Here is a 24,864-nt window from a genome sequence, read left to right on the forward strand (position 1 = left end):
AAAAAATTTAAAACCAAAAGCTGACGTTTTGAAAAGATAAAAAAAAATTATTAATACTTGAGGTAAGACTAAGTAAATCTTTTTTCAGGGGTTCACTAAGACTCAATAGCATTAAGATGTAAATTCTCCTCCAAATTAATTCATATACTCAAAAATAAAATTAGTTGTTTACTTTTTGCATATCTAGTGCATTTTATGATCAAAGAATATAAATCTATTTTTGTTTTATTATATATTTATAATGGAGGTTTTAAATGCTTGAGGCTTTTGCTCTTTAAATAAAGACTATATTTTCTCTTAATCATGATTTCCCCAATGATGAATTCCAGATTAAAGTGGAATGTCTATCTAATGTTAGAAAATTGGATGATTCTATGACTGGATCCAAAAGTGCTTACCTCTTATAGTCCCTCTAAATTAAACTAAGTGTTTTTCATATTTTCAAGATTTTTTTTCTTCTTTCCTTGATTTAAACGCACAATTTGAAAATGCAAAGAAACTTGGACTGGCTCTTCACATTGACATAGTTTAAACTATTAAAGACAGGAATTTATAGTTAGGTTAGTCCAATTTACATTGTACTTAGTTGGGTTTTTCTCACTGTATATATCTACCTTATTTGCATCTATAATCAACAGTGCTATAAAATATTTCTTGGATGATGAGATTCCTCACGATTACTACTTTGTGTTCTTTCATCTTTGAATTTCCCTAGGTAAATCTGCGTCAGAACTGGAAAGTAGTAATTGAATACAGCAAAGACGGCATTTTTTCATCTAGTCAACCACAAACCCAGGTTCTGTCGTTTTCTGCCTTTCAAGGAAGAGCACTCCTCAAAAATCATTTGTGTAGTTAACACTGCAGATAAAATCTTTGTGAAATAATGCCACTGTCTTCCATAAAACCTGTGAGTTTTTACAGGTACTTTTTTAAAACCAGGCAGTAACTGAAGCCAGATGGATCCTGCTAATGACTGAGGGTCCTGATGACTCATGGCCAAACATGTGAGGGAATACAGAAACAGTGCTGAGAAGGGAGGCTGAGCATACTCAGTCAGAGACTGCATGAAGACAGAAAAGCACAAGATAAATCTATACTCCAAAAAGATATGTAGACAATGAGAAGCAAAAAATATGAAAACCAAGAGAAAGCTAATACACTGAGAACCAAAAAAGACAGGAGGCATATGAATAAATAGAGAGAAAAAGAGTACTGCTGATGATCTGATGTTTGTTATTATGAAATTAATAAGCTTACTGTTTTTAAAACATCTCTCTCTAGTATTTATTATGTATTATCTGTGCTATCCAGAGTTCAGTATTTTAAGTCTTCTCTCACCCCCAGGAGCCCAAAGCAGGAGATCTGATATGGACGGTACAAACTCCTTATAGACCCTCATGCCTGGAGGCTTCCCATTACTTGTTCCAATTCTCTCTTTACGGGTAAGGCCTTTCTGTCTTCATTATCTGCTTCCAATTCTGCCCCAAGTGCTGGCTAGTGCAGCACCTCAATTCCTTTAATTTCGTTTAATAAATTATTCAGTTTAATCTGTTAAATTCAATCTGATTTAAGAATCACATGAGGAAACAAGGTGATAGAAAAACACCTATAATGCACTTAATATATAGAAAGAGTAAAAAAGGAAATCTATAAAACACTCTTCTTCCTTTGTTACTCTGGAGTCAGGCAGAGGTACAGGGCCAGAATTTTTAAATATAGAGAGAAATAGAACAAAGGAATATCTATGGATCTACCACCCAGAAGTAATGACAGTAAACATTTTTGATGCATTTTAATGAAGTATTATCAATATATCAGAAGTCCCCACACTCATACAAAGCCTACTCCCCTTCCTTTTGATAGAGATAACCACTGGCATAAATTTAATATATATCTTCTGGTCAAATTTTTTCTATCCATCCATAAACAATATACACTGATGTTTTATACTTTAAAATATACATGCTTAAACTGTATACTATATATATTAAAATTACAATGTATATAAGGTACTTTAATAAAATTAGTGCAGATTGAAGGTTGTCTTTATCATAAAGTTATTTTTTTCTTCTTTATGATATACTTTTTGATGAGGAGAGAAAGGGATAACGTTAGCCAAAACTCCCAGTGTGCTGGGATTAATAGCTTAGTTCAGCTATGCTGTCATCCAATAATAGGTTGTTATAAATAAACCATTAACATTAGTGGCAATTATAAATTATTTTGGTTACATGAAGTTAAGATTCCAAAGTTACATCTGTGTTCTTATTAATTCTACCTAAAATAAACTTTAAGAAGTAAAAGGGCACCTAAAAAACTGTGGAAAAAATAAGTTTTTTTCCTTGGGATGGATCGAAAGATTTTTGTGAAAGAATGAAGAAAAAAATGATGCCACCAACTTTCCTATTAGTGATGACACAAAAGTCATACTATCCAAACCAAAGACAAAAACGATCTAAATGAAATTTGAAATCAAGCCATCCATAACAGTTTTTGAATGTCTATAAAGTTTACTTATTTGACTTCTCTACAGTATATAGTTGTCTTTTCTTATTAACACTGTTAAGAGAAGGCCTAAAAGAAAATCAAGACTTTAAAAATAGAACTGTTCTTCTTAATAAAATGACAATATTTGCTTATTTTTTCTTGTTAATCTTCAATTTTTAGAAGACTGACTTCATTGTTCTTATGATTACAAAATGTGTTTATGAAAATCTTGCCACTTCTCTCCAGAAAAGTACTTATTTCTTCACACAATTTTTGGGGTGTCTTAAAAATCTGGGTAAATGCATAGGTATTGTTAGAAGATAAAATTGCATTACGTTGGAAAGATAGGTAAAATGTCGTTTTTTGATAAGAACAAGAGTTCCAAAGGGACAGAGCTGGGAAACAAATCTTGGTAAATGGCAAGTATTCTACAGTGAATCAGCACTACAGACAATGACTGTAGGGAAATTTTTCATAACCATGTGCAACAAGAGACGTGAAGAAAAATATTCATGTTAGCAATGTTTATGAGAGCAAAAAATAGGAACAATCCAGGTGCACATCAATAACAGCATGGATTAGCAAAGCCTAGTATATTGATACACTGAAACCTCACATTAGTTAAATAAACTGACCAGATCCAGCTATTCACATCTGCCTACAGGCAACCACAGTCCCTTCTGAAAATCCAGGTGTTTCAGTTCAGTTCAGTCGCTCAGTCTGTCTGACTCTTTGCAACCCCATGGACTGCAGCACGCCAGGCCTCCCTGTCCATCACTAACTCTTGGACTTTACCCGAACTCATGTCCACTGAGTCAGTGATGCCATCTAAACATCTCATCCTCTGTCGTCCCCTTCTCCTTCCGCCTTCAATCTTTCCTAGCATCAGGGTCTCTTCCAATGAGTAGTTCTTTGCATCAGGTGGCCAAAGTATTGGAGTTTCAGCTTCAACATCAGTCCTTCCAATGAACACTCAGGACTGATTTCCTAGAGGATGGACTGGTTGGATCTTCTTGCAGTCCAAGGGACTCTCAAGAGTCTTCTCCAACACCACAGTTCAAAAGCATCAATTCTTCGGCACTCAGCTTTCTTTATAGTACAACTCTCACAATCCATACATGACTACTAGAAACACTAAAGCTTTGACTAGATGGACCTTTGTTGGCAAAGTAACGTCTCTGCTTTTTAATATGCTGTCTAGGTGAGTCATAACTTTCCTTCCAAGGAGTAAGCGTCTTTTAATTTCATGGCTGCAGTTACCATCTGCAGTGATTTTGGAGCCCAAAAATATAAAGTCTGACACTGTTTCCACTGTTCCCCCATCGATTTGCCATGAAGTGATGGGAACAGATGCCATGATCTTAGTTTTCTGAATATTGAGCTTTAAGCCAACCTTTTCATGCTCCTCTTTCACATTCATGAAGAGGCTCTTTAGTTCTTCACTTTCTGCCAAAAGGGTGGTGTCATCTGCATATCTGAGGTTATTGATATTTCTCCCGGCAATCTTGATTCCAGCTTGTGCTTCTTCCAGACCAGAGTTTCTAATGATGTACTCTGCATAGAAGTTAAATAAGCAGGGTGACAATATACAGCCTTGACGTACTCCTTTTCCTATTTGGAGCCAGTCTGTTGTTCCATGTCCATTCCTAACCACACCTTCCTGACCTGAATACAGGTTTCTCAAGAGGCAGGTCAGGTGGTCTGGTATTCCCATCTTTTCCAGAATCTTCCACAGTTTATTGTGATCCACACAGTCAAAGGCTTTGGCATAGTCAATAAAGCAGAAATAGATGTTTTTCTGGAACTCTCTTGCTTTTTTGATGATCCAGCGGATGTTGGCAATTTGATCTCTGGTTCCTCTGCCTTTACTGAAACCAGCTTGAACATCTGGAAGTTCTCGGTTCATGTACTGCTGAAGCCTGGCTTGGAGAATTTTGAGCATTACTTTACTCGTATGAGATGAGTGCAATTGTGTGGTAGTTTGAGCATTCTTTGGCATTGCTTTTCTTAGGGACTGGAATGAAAACTGACTTTTCCAGTCCTGTGGCCACTGCTGAGTTTTCCAAATTTGCTGGCATATTGAGTGCAGCACTTTCACAGCATCATCTTTCAGGATTTGAAATAGCTCAACTGGAATTCCATCATCTCCACTAGCTTTGTTTGTAGTGATGCTTCCTAAGGCCCACTTGACTTCACATTCCAGGATGTCTGGCTCTAGGTGCGTGATCACACTACTATGATTATCTGGGCCATGAAGATCTTTTTTGTACAGTTCTTCTGTGTATTCCTGCCACCTCTTCTTAATATCTTCTGCTTCTGTTAGGTCCATACTACTTCTGTCCTTTATTGAGCCCATCTTTGCATGAAATGTTCCCTTGGTATCTCTAATTTTCTGGAAGAGATCTCTACTCTTTTCCATTCAATTGTTTTCCTCTATTCCTTTGCATTGATCACTGAGGAACGCTCATATCTCTCCTTTCTATTCTTTGGAACTCTGCACTCAAATGGGTATATCTTTCCTTTTTGCTTCTCTTCTTTTCACAGCTATTTGTAAGGCCTCCTCAGACAGCCATTTTGCTTTTTTGCATTTCTTTTAATTGGGGATGGTCTTGATCCCTGTCTCCTGTACAATGTCATGAACCTCCATCCATAGTTCACCAGGCACTCTATCAGAACTAGTCCCTTAAATCTATTGCTCACTTCCACTGTATAATCGTAATAGATTTGATTTAGGTCATACCTGGATGGTCTAGTGGTTTTCCCTACTTTCGTCAATTTAAGTCTGAATTTGGCAATAAGGAGTTCATGATCTGAACCACAGTCAGCTCTTGTTTTTGCTGACTGTATAGAGCTTCTACATTTTTGGCTGCAAAGAATATAATCAATCTGATTTTGGTGTTGATCATCTGGTGATGTCCATGTGTAGAGTCTTCTCTTGTGTTGTTGGAAAAGGGTGTTTGCTATGACCAGTGCATTCTCTTGGCAAAAGTCTATTAGCCTTTGCCCTGCTTCATTCTGTACTCCAAGGCCAAATTTGCCTGTTACTCCAGGTATTTCTTGTCTTCCTACTTTTGCATCTCAGTCCCCTATAATGAAAAGGACATCTTTTGGGGGTCTTAGTTCCAGAAGGTCTTGTAGGTCTTCATAGAACCGTTCAACTTCAGCTTCTTCAGCATTACTGGTTGGGGCACAGACTTGAATTACCGTGATATTGAATGGTTTGCCTTAGAAACAAACAGTAGTAATAAAGTATTATCAAGTATGGGCTCTGGAGCCCAACTCCACCATTACCAACTTTCTGACCTTAGCCTCTCCATGCATCAGTTTCCTCAACTACAAAAACGAGGATAATATTTGTACCTACTCAACAGTTGTTTGGAGACTAAACATTTAATGTTGCTGTTGTTTAGTCATTAAGTTGTGTCCAACTCTTTCTGTGATCCCATGGACTGTGGCCAACCAGGCTCTTCTGTCCATGAGATTCTCTAGGCAATAATACTGGAGTGGCTTGCCATTTCCTTTTCCCCAGGGATCATACCTTAATGTATGTTAATTTTGATTACTTGCTCCCCTTAAAAAAGGGCAAAAACACCTTAAAACCAAAATTGTGTGTTTAAACACTCTGCATATCAACTACTAAATCTAAAATATTAATGACTCTTACATCTACTTTTATACTCACATTAAAGAGATAAATACTGAAAAGCCTATACCAATGGATTTTAATACTAATAATTCTTATAAATACATCTGTTTTGGAGATAAGTTATTTTCAAAGCAATTGCTACCAGAATCTCAGTTATCACCCCTGAAATCTTTTTCACTCTCATACCCTGTGTATGTTACTCACCAAGCCCCATCTGGTCTATTTCAAAAATAAATCATCAATCAACAGAGATACAAATCCAACACCCTATTCCTGCTTAGACTCTTTCCATGAAGTTTTATCTCACATATGACAAAACCCAAAACTCACAACACACAGCACACTACACTAGAGCCACACTAATCTGTCCTTCAGTTCCTCTCCATTCCCCAGTCTTTTTTCCCCATTCCATGGCCTTCACTACAATACAATCTCTGCTGTGAATAATCCCTCCTGTTTTCTTCACCTGCTCAATTCCTTATTCATTGTTCAAGCTTTAACTCCAATTCAATTTCTCTTACCCCAGTAATCAAAATCAGCCCTCCATGACAGTTTCAACTTTTTCTTCATAGAATTAAAAAAATATATTTCTTACATATTTGTTTGTGTGATTATGTATACCACTTACCTTCCTCACTACACTGTAAAACACCAGGTGCACATTTTTAAAACAGCACAGAGTAGGTATACAACATTTAAGAAGTTTAATTTGTGGAATTAATGAATCTGTTCTAATTCAAGAACGGCAGTGAAGTTGAAAGCTCAAAGAGAATGAGGATCATTAAAGTGCTCAAAGGACATTACAAATCTTCCTAAACAAATTCAAGAGGAGTATGAATGGCATGAGGGGGACAAACTAGATTATTAACATAAGGGATTAGACAAAGGTTTGGTGTTGAGAACACAGGGAGGAAAGAAAGATGAAAGTAGTAAAACTGTTAGATTAGTCTCTACTAATTGGAGAATGCCTATTTCTGTGGCATCATTCTGCAACATAATTTACCTCTCTGCTTTTGTCATACTGCAAGAGAAAACACCAGGTTTTGGAAAGAATCATTTTCAAAGAGCTAAAAATGAAATGTAACACCTAGACTACAACAGTTTAGTTCTTTCCTAAAGAGCAACTCTACTAAAATGGAAGAGTTTGGGGGAGAGAAGATCAAGAAGAGATGAAGATGTAGTAGCTTAGTAAGAAACAAGAAAGTCTGAGAAGGAACAAAGATATTTAAAAGCAACTGAGGGGAAGGTCGGAGAAGGCAATGGCACCCCACTCCAGTACTCTTGCCTGGAAAATCCCATGGATGGAAGAGCCTGGTAGGCTGCAGTCCATGGGGTCACTAAGAGTCGGACACGACTAAGCGACTTCACTTTCACTTTTCACTTTCATGCATTGGAGAAGGAAATGGCAACCCACTCCAGTGTTCTTGCCTGGAGAATCCAGGGATGGGGGACCCTGGTGGGCTGCCGTCTATGGGGTCGCACAGAGTCGGACACGACTGAAGCGACTTAGCAGCAGCAGTAGCAGAGGGGAAGTCTTGCTGGATGACAGAGTGTAAACTACCCCTTTCACTCCAATAAAATCTTTAGGAATGGCTTGGTTTTATTCATCACCAAAAAAATAATGTTGGTATTACATTTTTTATGTTTCTTACTTGTTTTCTACTTTGCAAGAACTCTTGAAAAGAGCTCCAAGGACAGAGAATGGTAGTCTAAGGAAGAACAATTTGTCCCCCCACCACACAACAATTATATTATGAAAACACATAGGCAGTTAAACTGAATGATAGAGTATTCTATTTCTTATTGAAAAACAACGTATTTCTTCAGGTCAACTAGTATTCTATTTCTTATTGAAAAACAACATATTTCTTCAGGTCAACTAACCAGTTAGCAAACTGGTTAATGTAAGGCCATAATAAAGTCAAGGATTTTGAGTCTGGATCCCTATGATTCATTAATATTTCTATTCCAAAATGAAAGGCTATATGCCTAATCTTTGGTAAACTGCCTTTCAAATGGGAGAAGCTGGATAGTCCATTAAAGGCAGACAAGAGAGTATGAATAGACGAATGAAAGTCATCACTATCATTATTGGCAAAATTTAAAGTATACATCACACGAATTCCGAATCCAGGGTCATATTAGTTTATGAAAAGGGTCAAAGAACCTTTGAAAGTTTGGAAAATAACTATTTCGGTCTCATGTAAATTCTTTCAAGAAAGTTCACCATGCCATGTAATTTTAAGTCTAAAACAAACCCAAGTGAATGCTTTCCAAGAATAAATTAAGGATTACATTATAATGTAATTATCTCACTTTAATGATGCTTAAAGTAATTAAACAATTTAACAGAGGGAAAAGAATCTATGAAAGGTCCTGTTAACTGTTGACCATAGTAGAAGAGTTTTAAAAAAAAACACATTTTGTTTAAATTCCTCTCATGTTTAGATCTAACAAAAGCAATAATGTAATGCAAGTAGTAAGTAACATCAAATTCCTAATCATAATTGAAAAGACAGTACAAAATGTCTACTCTTTCCTATTTAACCATCTGGAACATGTTAGAGACTCCCTGAAAGCAAGAAAAATCTGCAAGTATAATTACACTCTGGGACTATTAGCATGACATGCTTCAATAAATACTCCTAATAGGATTTGCTGATATAATAATTGGCACTAAAATGGATGGATTTTCTTTATTTGGCTATTTGTTCTTACTGACTGAATACTCAAGAAAACCAATAAATTGTCCCTCCAATAGAAAACAAACAAACAAAAGTCCACCAAGCAAGGACAATGTGTGACAGGTTGCAGAGGCAGAACGTAAGGGATGAGCAGAGAGCAAAGATTTGCAAACACCTGAGTTCAATTTTTATTTTCCCTCCCACTGTTTCCCTTTCTTTCTTCCCTCCTCTAACCCCAATCTGGCATGACTATCTGCTCTCTGGTCAGAAGTGACTTGGTTAGGGTTAAAAGAAAATCTTATATGCCATCTTGGAGTTGGTCAAATTCCAGTAGGCTGAAGGCCTTCAGACAATAACATGGGAAAAGATTCAAAACTCACTCTACTCCTGATGGGTTTGGAGATGTAACATTTAGTTACCTAAACTGGAAAGGTTAAGCAAAGGAAGAACCCAACCAATCAAGATGTTTAGGAAGACAGTTCTGGCAGCTGAGCAACAGAGTGAAGGGGGCTGTTTTAATAGACTATTTCTGATACATTGAGCAGCTGAACCAGTGCAGCAACAGTGGGGTTGAATGAGACATTGGACTAAACCAACAAGAGGAAGAGGTGAAAAAGAGAGCCCCAATTGTCAGCATGTATGAATTATGAAAATAATTCATGTTTTTCTAGAATTAATGCAAACATTTGTATATCTATTCTACAAATATAGAATACACATATAATTCTTTACAGTTTTAATGATCAGTGCACATATTAAGAGCATCTTTATTCATTAAATTTTTAACATAATTTTATTATTAATTTTATTTCTTTTCAGCTGTGCTCGATCTTGCTTGCTGCATGCAGGCTTTCTCTTGTTGCAGCAGCCGGGGCTACTCTCCAGTTGTGGTGCTCAGATTTCACATTGTGATGGCATCTGTTGCTGCATAGCAAGGACTTACAGACTCCAGCAGTTGAGGCACATAGGCTTAGTTGCCCCATGGCATGTGGAATCTTCCCTGAGCAGGAATCGAACCCATGCACCCTGTGTGGGCAGGCAGATTCTTAACCACAGGACCAACAGGGAAGTCCACTAAATTTTTATACACACAACTTCTCATGTTATTAAAATATTCTTCTACATTGTCTGTAAAATATTCTTGTGTGTGTGTGAGAGAGTTTTTAAGCAGAGTATGGGACTTTAGTTCCAATTTTTTGCTGATGAGGCATCTTTCTGGCTAAAACTTTACTTTCATTCAGGATTATATTCTCTAAATAAGTCCTACAAACACCAAGTGTCCTGTAATAGGAGTCTAGGTGTATATTAAAGACATTTAGCCAAGACTGAGTTTACAGGAGATAACAGATGTCTGAGAGAGAAGCTAATGAATTTTCAGTTATGTACACATTAATTATGAATATGACGTCCAAGTAGATCTGTCTAGCTGACTTCCAAAGTAGAGGGATATAAAGGTCTTCAGAATCAATGACATATTGATAATAATGGAATAGATGAGAGGACCAAGAAAAAGTATGTCGAGAGGAGAATGGATTACTCTGGAAACATTCCCATATTTAAAGAAGGGGGCAGTTATAGCCAGAAGATCAAGTAACAAAAAGAAAGAAAGAAAGAAAATGAATAAAGATAAGAGGAAAACCAGAAGTTGAGAGCAGAGAGACCATAATGTCCAGTTTCAAGAATTATTTTGAACCTGACAAAACAATCTCAATCCCTTTGAGGATAACAGCAACACATATCTACACATCTATCAGCTATCACATATTGTTTCACAATTGCAACAGTAAATCACACTGCATTCCTTCTGATGACCTCTTTTTGTTGTGAATCTGAGTTTATGGTAGGTGCTGTGATAAAAAGCAAGCACCATGTGGAAATCAACATGAAACAGGAAATGAGGGTCGCAGTGCCCAAGCTAAGCCCAAGATGTGAGAAGTTATGCAGTACTCTCAGATGCACACATCCTATTAGTAAGCAACTGCGGTCATTTAAGAATAAAATTAAAATATTACTTCTTTGAATTCATGTGTATTATTTTTTCAAACAGCTGCTAAGTTGCTAGCACATACATACTTATTAACTTTTTTGACCTAATTACTTAATAAATGTATCTATTAGGTATTCCTTGGATCTAAGGATACTTTGAACTCAGAAATAGTCGTTACATCTTTACCAGACCCTTAGTTACATCCATTATACCCTTACTATGAATATATTCAAACTAAGAATCCCAAAAAAATGTAGATAGTGAAAGCAAACTTTTATTAACAAATGAATGGAAGATTTATCAATCTGAGTTTAGGAATAGAAGTATGGAATAGGAATATTCCAAAGATATAATAAATATTATTATAAATATTATTCACAAATAATTCATAAATATTATTCACAAAATTAACAGATCAAAGGAGAAGAGCCAAGTGATGACTCCAAAAGTTACTGGTAAAACACCTGATTAACTTCAACACTTCTGATAAAATTTTTAGAAAAATCATTAAGATTTTTAAGAAACACTTTAGTTTATAAAGGATATCTAGAGAACACAGAAAATACTGTAGATAACTGTGAAATATATGAAGCATACACTTTAAAAACAGAAACAAGTCAAGGACATTCACTAATCACAACCTGCATTCCACTTGTACAGGGAATACTTAGTCTTTCTAGCATAGTATATATAACAGGAGGTGAAAGAATTAGTATGAAAGAAAACTTGGCCAGAAAATGGGAAACAAGAAACTGGCTTATCACACATAGCATAATTTTGAGGACTAAGTCTAAAGGTGGCATACATTACTTTTACTCACATTCTAGAGACTGCTGCTGCTGCTGCTGCTAAGTTGCTTCAGTCGTGTCCGACTCTGTGCGACCCCGTAGATGGCAGCCCACCAGGCTCCCCCGTCCCTGGGATTCTCCAGGCAAGAACACTGGAGTGGGTTGCCATTTCCTTCTCCAATGAATTAAAGTGAAAAGTGAAAGTGAAGTCGCTCAGTCGTGTCCGACTCTAGCGACCCCATGGACTGCAGCCTACCAGGCTCCTCCGTCCATGGGATTTTCCAGGCAAGAGTACTGGAGTGGGGTGCCATTGCCTTCTCCGTTCTAGAGACTAGAAGTCATTTAAATGGACATTCCTAATGCAAGGGAGGTGGAAAATACAACCTAACTCGGTGCCCAGGAAGAGGAGGAAATTTTTAGTGTATATCTAGCCACCCTGTGCAACAAACCAAGCTGGAAAACAATTTAGCGCTAAAACTGAACGTGCATATATATATACTCTATGACCTAGCAATTCTATTCCTAGGTGGAAATGCCTGTACATGTATATACCACTAGATACTGTAAGAAACTCACTGAAGTATTGTTCATAATAGCAAAAACAAAAACAGGATAAAATAATTCATCACATATTCATAACTAGTTATGAAAATAAATGTGCTACAGAGCAATGCAAATGAATCTTAAAAGTAGATCTTAAGAACACATACAATATACTGCTTTTATACTGTTCAAAAATGAATGAATCAATAGAGTGTGTGTGTGTGTGTTAAGTCGCTTCAGTCATGTCCAACATTTTGCGACCCTATGGACTATAGCCCACCAGGTTCCTCTGTCCATAGGATTCTCCAGGCAAGAATACTGGAGTGGATTACTATGCCCTCCTTCAGAGTATCTTCCCAACCCAAGGATCAAACCTGCCTCTCTTATGTCTCCTGCATTGCCAGATGGTTTCTTTACCACTAGTGCCACCTGGGAAGCCCCAGAAGAGTATATTACTTAAGTATAGATATATATGTAAAATGTATTTTAAATTAAAAAATAACAGTCACAAAATTCAGTATAGTGTTTACATTTAGAAGGTAACAAAATGAGGATGTGCTGAGAAAGGTTTATTAACACTGGGAGTTTCCACTGTATTGGTAAAACTCTATTTCTTAGGCTGGTATTTATACTACTGCTTGGTCCGTATTAACATACTAAACAATATTTTATGTCTACTTTCTAATGGAAGGCAATAAATTTTTATTAAATGGATTAAGGAGATTACAGAACAGTATTTTATGGAGAATAACTTCAATGTTTTCAAATATTCAGCTAACCCTATTTCTTTCCTTATTTATTAATCAAAATACATTGTCTTGATTACCTAGATAACTATTCAAGAAACTACTGGTTATCACATAAATGTAGTGAAGAATTTAGAGTTTATTTAAAAACTTTTAGCAGTTAACCATCCAATTACTTCCCCAATCATATGACCATTCAGTAAATTCTAACTGACAGCCACGTGGAAGTCTCAATGCTCTTCCTGAATTGTGACCACAGTGGTTATTTTTTGAAACTACAGAAGTATTAACAATGAACAATTAAGTGATGAAGACAAAATAGCTCTAAGCAAGATTAAAGTACAAGCAAAGGAAGAAATACTTGTATTCCGCCCTCCTGAGTAAAGGTGGGAGAAAGGAGGAGTTGTTTTCCACAGAATGATCTCCAGAGGAATTCCAATGAATAAAACTGACAGGGCAAGAAGTAGGATTAGGATGTTAAGGAGCTATTAAATCCTTTTCTCCCAGCATTATTTAAAGTGTAGCTTCATTGTTTGATTATAAATCAACAGTATTATTTTTTAAAATACTGATGCTACAGAATTATGGAAATTTTTCCATGTATACTACACATTTTAAATATTCTATTTCTGACTAACTTTGTGACAAACCTTAACAATATCAGATATCATTTTTGTACTGCAAGATGATAACTTATACTGAAACCTTGAAAACACTGACTAATTATAATGAAAAATCATCTGACTGGATGAAAACTGAGATACCCAATATTAACTGAGGTAATGGAAAACAGTTTTATTTCAGTAATTCAAATTCTATGCATATCATAAAAACTGCTATAAATGCAATCCAAAGAGATTTACCATGGGAGTAATAACAGTAAGAGGCAATGAGGTTTGGAGAAGAGAAATTAGATGGGGCTTGAGAAGCAGGCACAAGAAGAAATACCATCATTTAAAGAAGCTCCTATCTGGAAAGAAAGCAAGAGAAGACAGGCTCCAGCACAATGACAACAGTAGGAATATTTGGCTCTGAACCAAGAAATATCTCGATTAATGCCACTTGGGACTAGGGGCAAATCAAACTAATGAAAACAAAGGAATGTACAGTGTAATGACAAAATAAAGATTGACCAAAAGGAAATAACAGATAATCTCAATGCTACCTCAAGAAGTGACCAGATTTTTAAGGAATTTTTGACACTGACAGATTAAAGTAGAGAATGGGAATTGAGAGGGAAAAAAAGGTAAATTATACAACTGATGATGTTACAGTTGCAGGTCATATAAAAATGATTAATCATTTATAATAAGCAGATAAAAGCTGTGTGTAAGTTACAAGATATCCAAATTAACAGTCTTATTTAAAATATGTAGCACCTTTTAGTCATCACTAAACCTTCAACTTGTGGGGCTTTCCATTTGCTCTATTATCCCCATTTTGTAAAATATTTCAAATCCTATATATAAGAGCTTAAATCTGATACCTGTCATAAATTCTTCCCAGACAATAGTCTTAACTACCCTCTCACTTTGAACTTCTACAGTTTTAATGGTCTTTGTTACAGTACACACTAACTATACATGTGATGGCTAGAGATGATTAACCAGTAATTTCATGTCTGCTATCTTCAAATATTAAACTTCACACTATAAAGTTTATAATAAAAGTATGCTGGTTTCACCAAGTAGAATAAAATTCCTTAATAAGAAAGTACTATATTTTATGCCTCAGAGAAAAATATTAGAATATTACAGTACAATATATAGTAACTTTTATCCTACCGAATACCCCTTGAGACTTATCTATATATTTAGACAAAATTAGTGTATCTCTCTTAAATGTGTCTCCAACATTAAATCACAAAGTTCTGTCAATTCTCTCATCAGTCGCTAAGAGATCTGGGGATTCTCTATTTACAAATCTTTGCCAAGGTTCTCAAATAATGTACATGGGCTTATAAACCACTTTAGTGCATTATACACACAGAACAGTACCTTAAGAAATGTTTTTTATTTACTTACTTTCCTCCTAATTATTCCTCACAAGTTTTTTGTAATTCCCAGCTAAAAACTATAAAATGTATATTCAAGGCCCCCCTTTAGTTTCTCCTGTCTTTTCTTCTCTCAGTTACTCACAAGGCTTTAATATTCTAATTACTGGGATTATCCCCCAATTCCACATATATGCATAGCCATATACTTTCTGGGGAGGCCTTACAAATAGCTGTGAAAAGAAGAGAAGCGAAAAGCAAAGGAGAAAAGGAAAGATATAAGCATTCGAATGCAGAGTTCCAAAGAATAGCAAGGAGAGATAAGAAAGCCTTCCTCAGCGATCAATGCAAAGAAATAGAGGAAAACAACAGAATGGGAAAGACGAGAGAGCTCTTCAAGAAAATTAGAGATACCAAGGGAACAATTTCATGCAAAGATGGGCTCAATAAAGGACAGAAATGGTATGGACCTAACAGAGGCAGAAGATATTAAAAAGAGGTGGCAAGAATACACAGAAGAACAATACAAAAAAGATCTTCACAACCAAGATAATCACGATGGTGTGATCACTCACCTAGAGCCAGACATCCTGGAATGTGAAGTCAAGTGGGCCTTAGGAAGCATCACTATGAATAAAGCTAGTGGAGGTGATGGAATTCCAGTGGAGCTATTTCAAATCCTGAAAGATGATGCTGTGAAAGTGCTGTACTCAATATGCCAGCAAATTTGGAAAACTCAGCAGTAGCCACAGGACTGGAAAAGGTCAGTTTTCATTCCAATCCCAAAGAAAGGCAATGCCAAAGAATGCTCAAACTACTGCAGAATTGCACTCATCTCACACGCTAGTAAAGTAATGCTCAAAATTCTCCAAGCCAGGCTTCAGAAGCATGTGAACTGTGAACTTCCAGATGTTCAAGCTGGTTTCAGAAAAGGCAGAGGAACCAGAGATCAAATTGCCAACATCTGCTGGATCATGGAAAAAGCACAAGAGTTCCAGAAAAAGATCTATTTCTGCTTTATTGACTAATCCAAAGCCTTTGACTGTGTGGATCACAATAAACTGTGGACAATTCTGAAAGAGATAGGAATACCAGACCACCTGACCTGCCTCTTGAGAAACCTATATGCAGGTCAGGAAGCAACAGTTAGAACTGGACATGGAACAACAGACTGGCTCCAAATAGGAAAAGGAGTACGTCAAGGCTGTATATTATCACCCTGCTTATTTAACTTATATGCAGAGTACATCATGAGAAATGCTGGTCTGGAAGAAGCACAAGCTGGAATCAAGATTGCTGGGAGAAATATCAATAACCTCAGATATGCAGATGACACCACCCTATGGCAGAAAGTGAAGAGGAACTAAAAAGCGTCTTCATGAAAGTGAAAGAGGAGAGTAAAAATGTTGGCTTAAAGCTCAACATTTAGAAAACTAAGATCATGGCATCTGGTCCCATCACTTCATGAGAAATAGATGGGGAAACAGTGTCAGATTTTATTTTGGGGGGCTCCAAAATCACTGTAGATGGTGACTGCAGCCATGAAATTAAAAGACACTTACTCCTTGGAAGGAAAGTTATGACCAACCTAGACAGCGTATTGAAAAGCAGAGATATTACTTTGCCAACAAAGGTCCGTCTAGTCAAGGCTATGGTTTTTCCTGTGGTCATGTATGGATGTGAAAGTTGGACTGTGAAGAAAGCTGAACAGTGAAGAATTGATGCTTTTGAACTGTGGTGTTGGAGAAGGCTCTTGAGAGCCCCTTGGACTGCAAGGAGATCCAACCAATCCATTCTAAAGGAAATCAGTGCTGGGTGTTCTTTGGAAGGATTGATGCTAAAGCTGAAACTCCAATACTTTGGTCACCTCGTGTGAAGAGCTGACTCATTGGAAAAGGCTCTGATGCTGGGAAGGATTGGGGGCAGGAGGAGAAGGGGATGACAGAGGATGAGATGGCTGGATGGCATCACTGACTCGATGGACAAGAGTTTGGGTGAACTCCAGGAGTTGGTGATGGACAGGGTGGCCTGGCGTGCTGCGATTCATGGGGTCGCAAAGAGTTGGACACGACTGAGCGACCGAACTGAACTGGACTGATACTTTCTTCAAAATTTGATCAAAATTTCTATTTTTTAAGAATACTTGCCTTCAACCCCATTTTGATCATTGTTTCTTGAACATTTTCTATTATGTATTACGTTATACTTGTTCATATGCTTTGTTTTCTCATGCTGCACTGACATAACAATTCTATTATACAAATATATTCCTAGCCACAGCAATCGCAGAAGGCAATGGCACCCTACTCCAGTACTCTTGCCTGGAAAATCCCATGGACGGAGGAGCCTGGAAGGCTGCAGTCCATGCGGTCGCTAAGACTTGGACACGACTGAGCGACTTCACTTTCACTTTTCACTTTCATGCATTGGAGAAGGAAATGGCAACCCACTCCAGTGTTCTTGCCTGGAGAATCCCAGGGACCGGGCAGCCTGATGGGCTGCCGTCTATGGGGTGGCACAGAGTCAGACATGACTGAAGCGACATAGCAGCAACAGCAGCAACCACAGCCATGCATGTTTCCTTTTAATTTTAATTTGATATTTCTTACACTAATTTCAATTTTTATAGCTAATTTATCAAAATACTAAGGAATCTTCTTCCCCCACTGAAATTACTTACGTGGTACCTATATGGTTAATTTTATGTGTCAACTTGGCTAAGCCACAGTGTCCAGATATACAGTCAAACACCAGTCTAGATGTCACCGTGAAGGGTTTGTTTGTTTGGGTTTTTTTCCATGACATTAACATTTAAATCAGGAGACTCTGAATAAAGCAGATGACTCTCTGTAATGTGTGTAGTCCCTCAATTTATTCATTTAAAACATACTGTCTACTGCATGCTATCATACATTCTGAAGATTCAAAGTTGATCTAGATTCCTCTTCTCAAGGACTTGGGAGTTGGTGTGGTCTAGATGAAGAAACAAATAATTAAAATAAAATAATAAATATTATAAGGTTATGAGCTCAAGATACTATTCATGGAGCACAGGGAAGGGACTCATACATTAACTGAAGCTCCTACATCAATTGAATCTTAACTGCCTATTAATGAAAATATCATTCATCATAAGAGTCACCCTTGGAAACCAATTATATACCTTAAAAATACAGAAATAAAGTAAAAACATTTTAAAAGAACAGAATGTGAAAACAAGCACAATATAAATACTACATTGTTACTATTCCTCTGGAGTGATTATTTTGTAAGAACTGGCTAAGGAATCTTAAGAGTAAGATTTAGAATGTTGAAGAATCTTTTCCCAGTTTAAAAGGCCAAACTGATTAACTCAAATTGGAAAGACACACAAATCTCACAGTTCATAAATCTCAAGCATACTATGTAAAATAAACATTGTAAAATGGGATTAGTCTTTCGATCTTTGAAATGCATATTAAATCGTAAAATCCTTATTTTGAAAGCACCTTAAGTATACATGAAGAGTGACTGAAATTTAAGTTCATTTAAGGATACTTCCAATTAATTTGCCACACACTTTTTTCACACTTACAACTACACTACCATATATTACCAAGAAATATAAAAATTCAGGATCTATGTTCACAATGTAAAATATGACCACTAAATTTAAACATTAAAAAATTAACTTAAGAATAATAGTTAAATCTTTATCAGATAGTGTAACATGGTAAACAAAACAAAATCTTTTTTCTCCCCCTGGATTGGTCTTATATTTAAACAAGGAGATCTCCTTAATTACCAGTAGTCTGAGAATTTATAATATTTCACGACTCTATCAGATTGGTGTATTAATGACCATTATATAAAATGCCTGTCAATATCACTGTACAGTATTTTTTTCTTTGGGTTAGTAATTATAAAGGAAAGCATCTTCTAACATTAATTAAACTGGTGGTATTATTAAATGAACACAATCTCATATTTTATCACAAGTATTCTTTATCAACTAGTTAAACCTACAGTCCCATAGTGTGCACATAATAAACATGAATGAATGAACAAAATGTTAAATGAATGAACAAAATGTTCACAGGCCTAAGATTTCTTAGTCTGGGGTCTCTCATGACCTTGCTCCTATATTTTCATATGAGCACTGCTTTTTTATGAAGACTCAGAGATTTTCCTTTGGGACTTTAGAGGCCCTCCATATACAGATCCTCTAAGAAACTACATAAAGAGTATCATGCTAATGTTTCATGAAACACCTGGAGCAAATTATGAGAGATCTCTATTGCACCTATAAAATACAAAAAACATTTGTATTCAAATATCTTGCTGCCAAGTTGAAAGTTCAACAACCTTTGTGCCTAAGCTGGAAGGTTAAAAAAGTCCTAAGAAATCTATTAGGATGCCACAAGAGCCCTAGGGGAACCCACGTTAATTAAACAAGGATTTAACTACAATATCCTTGAGTAAGTCACTTAACTTCTAGGAGCTTCCATTTCCTCACCTATGAAAAATTGAAGTTGGTCATGCCAAGATTCTACAGAAAGCAAAGCAAATTTACCTTCACTATTCCTTTGGAAGGCAAGAAGCTTCTAGAAGCCTTATTAAAAAATGCTTTTTGACTTTGGGTGATAGACAGCTTTGAGACTTCAATAAAAAGCCAGACACTTTACCTCAAAATAATTTTAACAAGGACAAAACTTTGTATATAGTATCAGAAAGTTTTTTTTTTTTTTTTTTAGTATCAGAAAGTTTAATGACCCTCTGAAGTGGTGCAAGGAACACATATTATAAATTTCTGTTCTGTAAATTTATATAGAATTCAGTAAACTGGGGACATGTTACCAAGTTTGGAGGGGGAAAAAAGCACTTTGTACCTAAATCTTTTGGGTTTTTTTAAACAAATGAAATTTACTTTAAATTTCAAGTAATAGCAAAGAGGAATCAATTACTTCTATGACTATCAAAGAGAAACCTGGTTTTGAAGAACTGAAAACGACTAGCTTAGATAATTAAGCTATGCTGGTAAATCAAGCGTTCCAGATTAACTGACACCCTTATGATTATATCTCAATCTCAATTCTAATGAACCAACTGTAACAAAAATATTTACTTAGGAATTCCAAATTTAAACAAATAGGTGTTCCTTTTGATTTTTTATTTGGACAATCCATTTGGAGATAGGCCTCCAATAAATATATAAATGAAATACAAAATATTTAATTGCTAAAATGGCTTAAATTTCTGAAAGATTAAATAGCAGTCATGTATTTTGAGTTTAATGGTTTCATCACATTATAATTTATAATTAAGATAGGTTAAGTCTATTAAGCTGCAACTTGAATTTGCTCATTATTTTACATTGCTAAGAGAAAAAATTAACTTTTCCAATGTAAAAAGAAAGAAAGTAGAGGGGCCAGACTTAGTACACAGAGGGGAAAAAGAAACAATTATACAATTCTGTAAAGATTAATTAAATACATGCATCTAATATTGGTGTTAAAGTTTTACAAATCATCTTCAGAATAAGCCAAAAGGATACTAATATCTGCTCTTACAGCAGAGGTTCCAATGTAGATTTTTGTGTGTGTGTGCATGCTGCTGTTAGGATTTCTCCTGTCTAAAATGGGTCCCTGGGGAACTAGCAAGAAGAAATTCTTTTATTATTTTCTGATGCAATAAAGGGAGAGGTTTTTCCAGTACTGAATTTAAGGAAAATACGTAATGACTCTGCTCCAGTTGTTATGGCAATATCCCTATCAGGAATATAAAAGTAAAATGACTACAATTTCTGGCATATTTCTTTTTGTGTTTTTAGTTAAACAATATTTAATTTTCTTAAGGAAGATTTTTTCATTAGATTATGAAGTCATAAATTAAAACTTTTATTATAAATTACAGTTTGTACAATTCACAAAAGAAAAACATTTAAACACAATTACATACTCCACTTATAGCAATAGGGATTCTTGCTTCTACAATGTTTTATTTACAAATTACTGAGGAATTACTGTGTTTACTTGAATAACTTGCATATTTCCCAGCAAATATCTGGAACTTAATTTACAGTCATCCTTACAAGCCTAATTTATCTTCTAGAGTCTTCTGTTTATCAAAGATTGGTACACTTACTAAAAATGATAACTAGTAGCAGAGTTAAATTAGAATCTAGATTTAGCACTTCTCTCCTCTTTGGTTGTTTCTTTAGATTTCTAAGAAGATTTCTTGGAGCTGCAGATAAATGGGTGAGGGTAGACTTCATATGTAAATTCCTTTATGCAAGACAGCAGGAAATTAGTAAAAAAAAATCAGAGCTTTATTCCCAGGATTTGCAACTAACCTGCTTTTGTGACATCAGGTATAAGATAACTTCTTAGGAACTCAGTTTCTGGAGTCTGTAAAATAAGGATATCGGAGCACATGATCTCCAAGTTCATTTCCAATTAAAATAGTTAAGTTTACATTTATGGAAGTGTAGGAAACAGAATTGGAGTTAAGTTCATTTGAGACTACAGCTATGTATGTAGGAACAGAAGATGGCAAAGAAATGTCAAAAATAAAATACAAAGATCACATTTAAAGTTTCCTCTCACAAGTTAGGTTTGGGCTTATGACTAAAAATGGCCAGAAAGCCCACCAGTTTTATCCAAATCCCCAGCATCGTCCCTTCAAGATGCCGCTATTCTAATGTCCACAGGAGTGCAGCCTATGAGTGTGTTTTCTCCCAATATAACCCTTCCTGTACCTGGTCCAAGAAGAACTGATCCAGCTCATCTAGATCAGGGGTTAGCAGATTTTTCTGTAAAAGGCCAGACAGCAATACATCAGGTTTTACAGGCTATCCAGTCTCTGTACAGGATAGCAAGTACTCAATTCTGCCTTCAACGTATAGAAGCAATCATAGACTACACAAAAATGAATGGGCATGGTGGCTATGTTCTAATAAAACTTTACTGAAAACAGACTGTAGGCAGGATCTGGCTCACAGACTGTAGTCTGCCAACTCCTGATCTAGATCACACCAAGAAACAAGATGGTATAAATCAGCTATTCTAAATTTTTCAGAGTCCTTTCACAGCCTAGAGTAAGAGACAGCATAATACAGTAGAAAGTACTATGCAGGTACTTCGTGTGTGTATGTGTGTGTGTGTGCACACGTGTGTGCATGTGTGCACATGTACACTCAGTTGTGTTCGACTCTGCAATCCCATGGACTATAGCCCGCCAGGCCCCTCTGTCCATGAGATTGCCAGGTAAGAATACTGGAATTGGTTGCCATTTCCTTAGTTCAGTTTCTACTCCAGGGGATCTTCCCAATTCAGGGACTGAACCCGTGTCTCTTGGGTCTCCTGCATTGGCAGGTGGATTCTTTACTACTGTACCACCTGGGAAGCTCCAGATGTGCATACTAGATGCTTAATAAATATAGATTTCCTTTCTCTTCTGAATACCACCATCCCTCAAAATTTACTTCTAGAAATCACTTATTCTGGCCCTCTCACAAGAGGTGGTCCTTGGTCCTGCCAAATATGCTCCTGGTAAAAAGTTGGCTTAAAGCTCAACATTCAGAAAACTAAGATCATGGCACCCGGTCCCATCACTTCATGGGAAATAGATGGGGAAACAGTGGAAACAGTGTCCGACTTTATTTTTGGGGGGCTCCAAAATCACTGCAGATGGTGACTGTAGCCATGAAATTAAAAGACGCTTCCTCCTTAGAAGGAAAGTTATGACCAACCTAGATAATATATTGAAAAGCAGAGACATTACTTTGCCAACAAAGGTACGTCTAGTCAAGGCTATGGTTTTTCCAGTGGTCATGTATGGATATAAGAGTTGGACTGTGAAGAAAGCTCAGTGCCGAAGAATTGATGCTTTTGAACTGTGGTGTTGGAGAAGACTCTTGAGAGTCCCTTGGACTGCAAGGAGATCCAACCAGTCCGTTCTAAAGGAGATCAGTCCTGGGTGTTCATTGGAAGGACTGATGCTGAAGCTGAAACTCCAATACTTTGGCCACCTCATGCGAAGAGTTGACTCATTGGAAAAGACCCTGAGGCTGGGAGGGATTGGGGGCAGGAGGAGAAGGGGAGGACAGAGAATGAGACGGCTGGATGGCATCACCAACTCGATGGACATGAGTTTGAGTGAACTCCGGGAGTTGGTGATGGACAGGGAGGCCTGGCATGCTGCGATTCATGGGGTTGCAAAGAGTGGGACACGACTGAGCGACTGAACTGAACTGAACACTATACCGCTGGAGAAGGGATAGGCTACCCACTTCAATATTCTTGAGCTTTCCTTGCGGGTCAGCTGGTAAAGAATCTGCCTGCAATGCAGGAAACCTGGGTTTGATCTCTGGGTTGGGAAGATCCCGTGGAGAAGGGAAAGGCTACCCACTCCAGTATCCTGGCCCGGAGAATCCCATGGACTGTATAGTCCATGAGGTGGCAAAGAGTCGGACACAACCGAGCGACTTTCACTTCACCATTATACCAAGATTTTAGTGCTCCTTCACTCCTCCCCTTACCCACCCCGTTAATCCAAAGCTGCAACTTCATAACCTTATCCATCTGGGCCTCAAATGTCAGTATTACTTCACTCACTACTGGCCCGGGGGAGGTGTAAAGAAATAGAGAAGAGAGAGAAGAGGGTAGAGAGGGAGGAGATTCAGGTGGAGGGCAGGTGAGTGGTAGCATTATCTCCCTTTCCTGACTCTAAAAAGGAGCCAGGTGCTAGCCTACTGTTAATTTAAATGAAAACATGGTCATACTGGTGGGAATAAAGAACATTTCACTTTATGTGAAGTGCTCCCCATTGAAAGAACTCAGTTCCAAGAGAAGGAAAAAAACCACAGTCAGCTTTTTTCTTCTGCTTTTATCTAGATCACTCTACCTCCAGCTGTGAAACTGACTAATGTTTTCTAAGCTCCAAGGAGCTTACTAGTAACCATGGTTACTGCTTCAAAACAGTACAAAAAAAGTAGGAGGGGATAGCAATTTGAGGAGAAAAACAGTTTTCCTGATTTTCATTAAATGAAGCTAGGTAAAGTAACAAGAGATAGATAGACTGATGGCTGGACAACGGCCTCAAGACTGCTACTGAGGTGCTTAATCGCTTAGCCCCACAGATCGAGTACCTCAATGGATCAGTTTATCTTATCCAAGAGTGGTCCTCCAAAGCTGATTTAGTCCTTTACAATGAACAGTATCTTATAAGCTCAACTAATATCCTTGCCAGGAAGTCAGTGAATTTGCTTTCCAGCAGAGCAGTTTACTTGGGAAAAACAAATTAAAAGCATAAGGTTCCTTACAAGTATTTGAGACTAAGAAGGTACCTATAGCTTTAATATAAAGCTGCCCAACTTATTCTTCTTAACTTTCATTAGTCAAAAGGTTTTCATCAAATGTTTCTCTTTTCAAACTTCTTAGCAACCTTCTCAAGTTAATTAATTCATACATATGCAGTGTCTATCATGTTTCAGGCATTGTATAAGACAACTGGATACATCACAATAAAGATGCCTTTATGAAACTTAACATCTAAGAGAGAAGAGAGACATTAAATACACAATTGCAAATTCTGTTAATGTGCTATTAATGAAAAATTAAAACCTAAATGGTATTTACTGGGATATCAAGAAAAATATTCCAAATAGTAATAATGGGAGCCACCTTCACTGAGCCTTCACTAAGTGCCAGGCAATGTGCATTCTTAAGTTAATATGCTTTGTCTCATATATGTCTCAGAATGATTTATAAGAAAGGTAGAATTATTCTTGGTTGCAGAGGAGGAATCTGATGCCTGGGAGATCAGGTCATTTGCCTACATATACCTAATTTCTGATTCGTTTTTCTTACCCATAATCACACATCTTTCCTACCACATATCCAAATATCAGTATTAACTATTAAATTTTACTCAAGAGTTCTCAATTCTTGTTCCATCTCTAGAAATAACTGAGCCTGGGCTTAAATCAAGTCATTTCACCTTTGGGTCATT

The 24,864-nt window shown here is 36.8% G+C and overlaps 1 protein-coding gene across 9 annotated transcripts in view; it reads right to left on the reverse strand.

Annotated features, from left to right (window-relative positions):
• Positions 1-24,864, reverse strand: part of NCOA1 (nuclear receptor coactivator 1) — a 219,629-nt gene that overhangs the window by 108,271 nt on the left and 86,494 nt on the right. For 2 of the 9 annotated variants that reach the window (XM_070799034.1, XM_070799033.1), the window contains exon 3: positions 21,206-21,260. The exons of the other annotated variants lie outside the window; for them this stretch is intronic. The gene's annotated coding sequence lies outside the window, so the exon portion shown is untranslated. The remainder of the gene's footprint in view (positions 1-21,205; positions 21,261-24,864) is intronic. 9 annotated transcript variants of the gene reach the window in all.

This window comes from Bos indicus, chromosome 11 (genome assembly GCF_029378745.1).
Source record: "Bos indicus isolate NIAB-ARS_2022 breed Sahiwal x Tharparkar chromosome 11, NIAB-ARS_B.indTharparkar_mat_pri_1.0, whole genome shotgun sequence".
NCBI lineage: Eukaryota > Metazoa > Chordata > Mammalia > Artiodactyla > Bovidae > Bos > Bos indicus.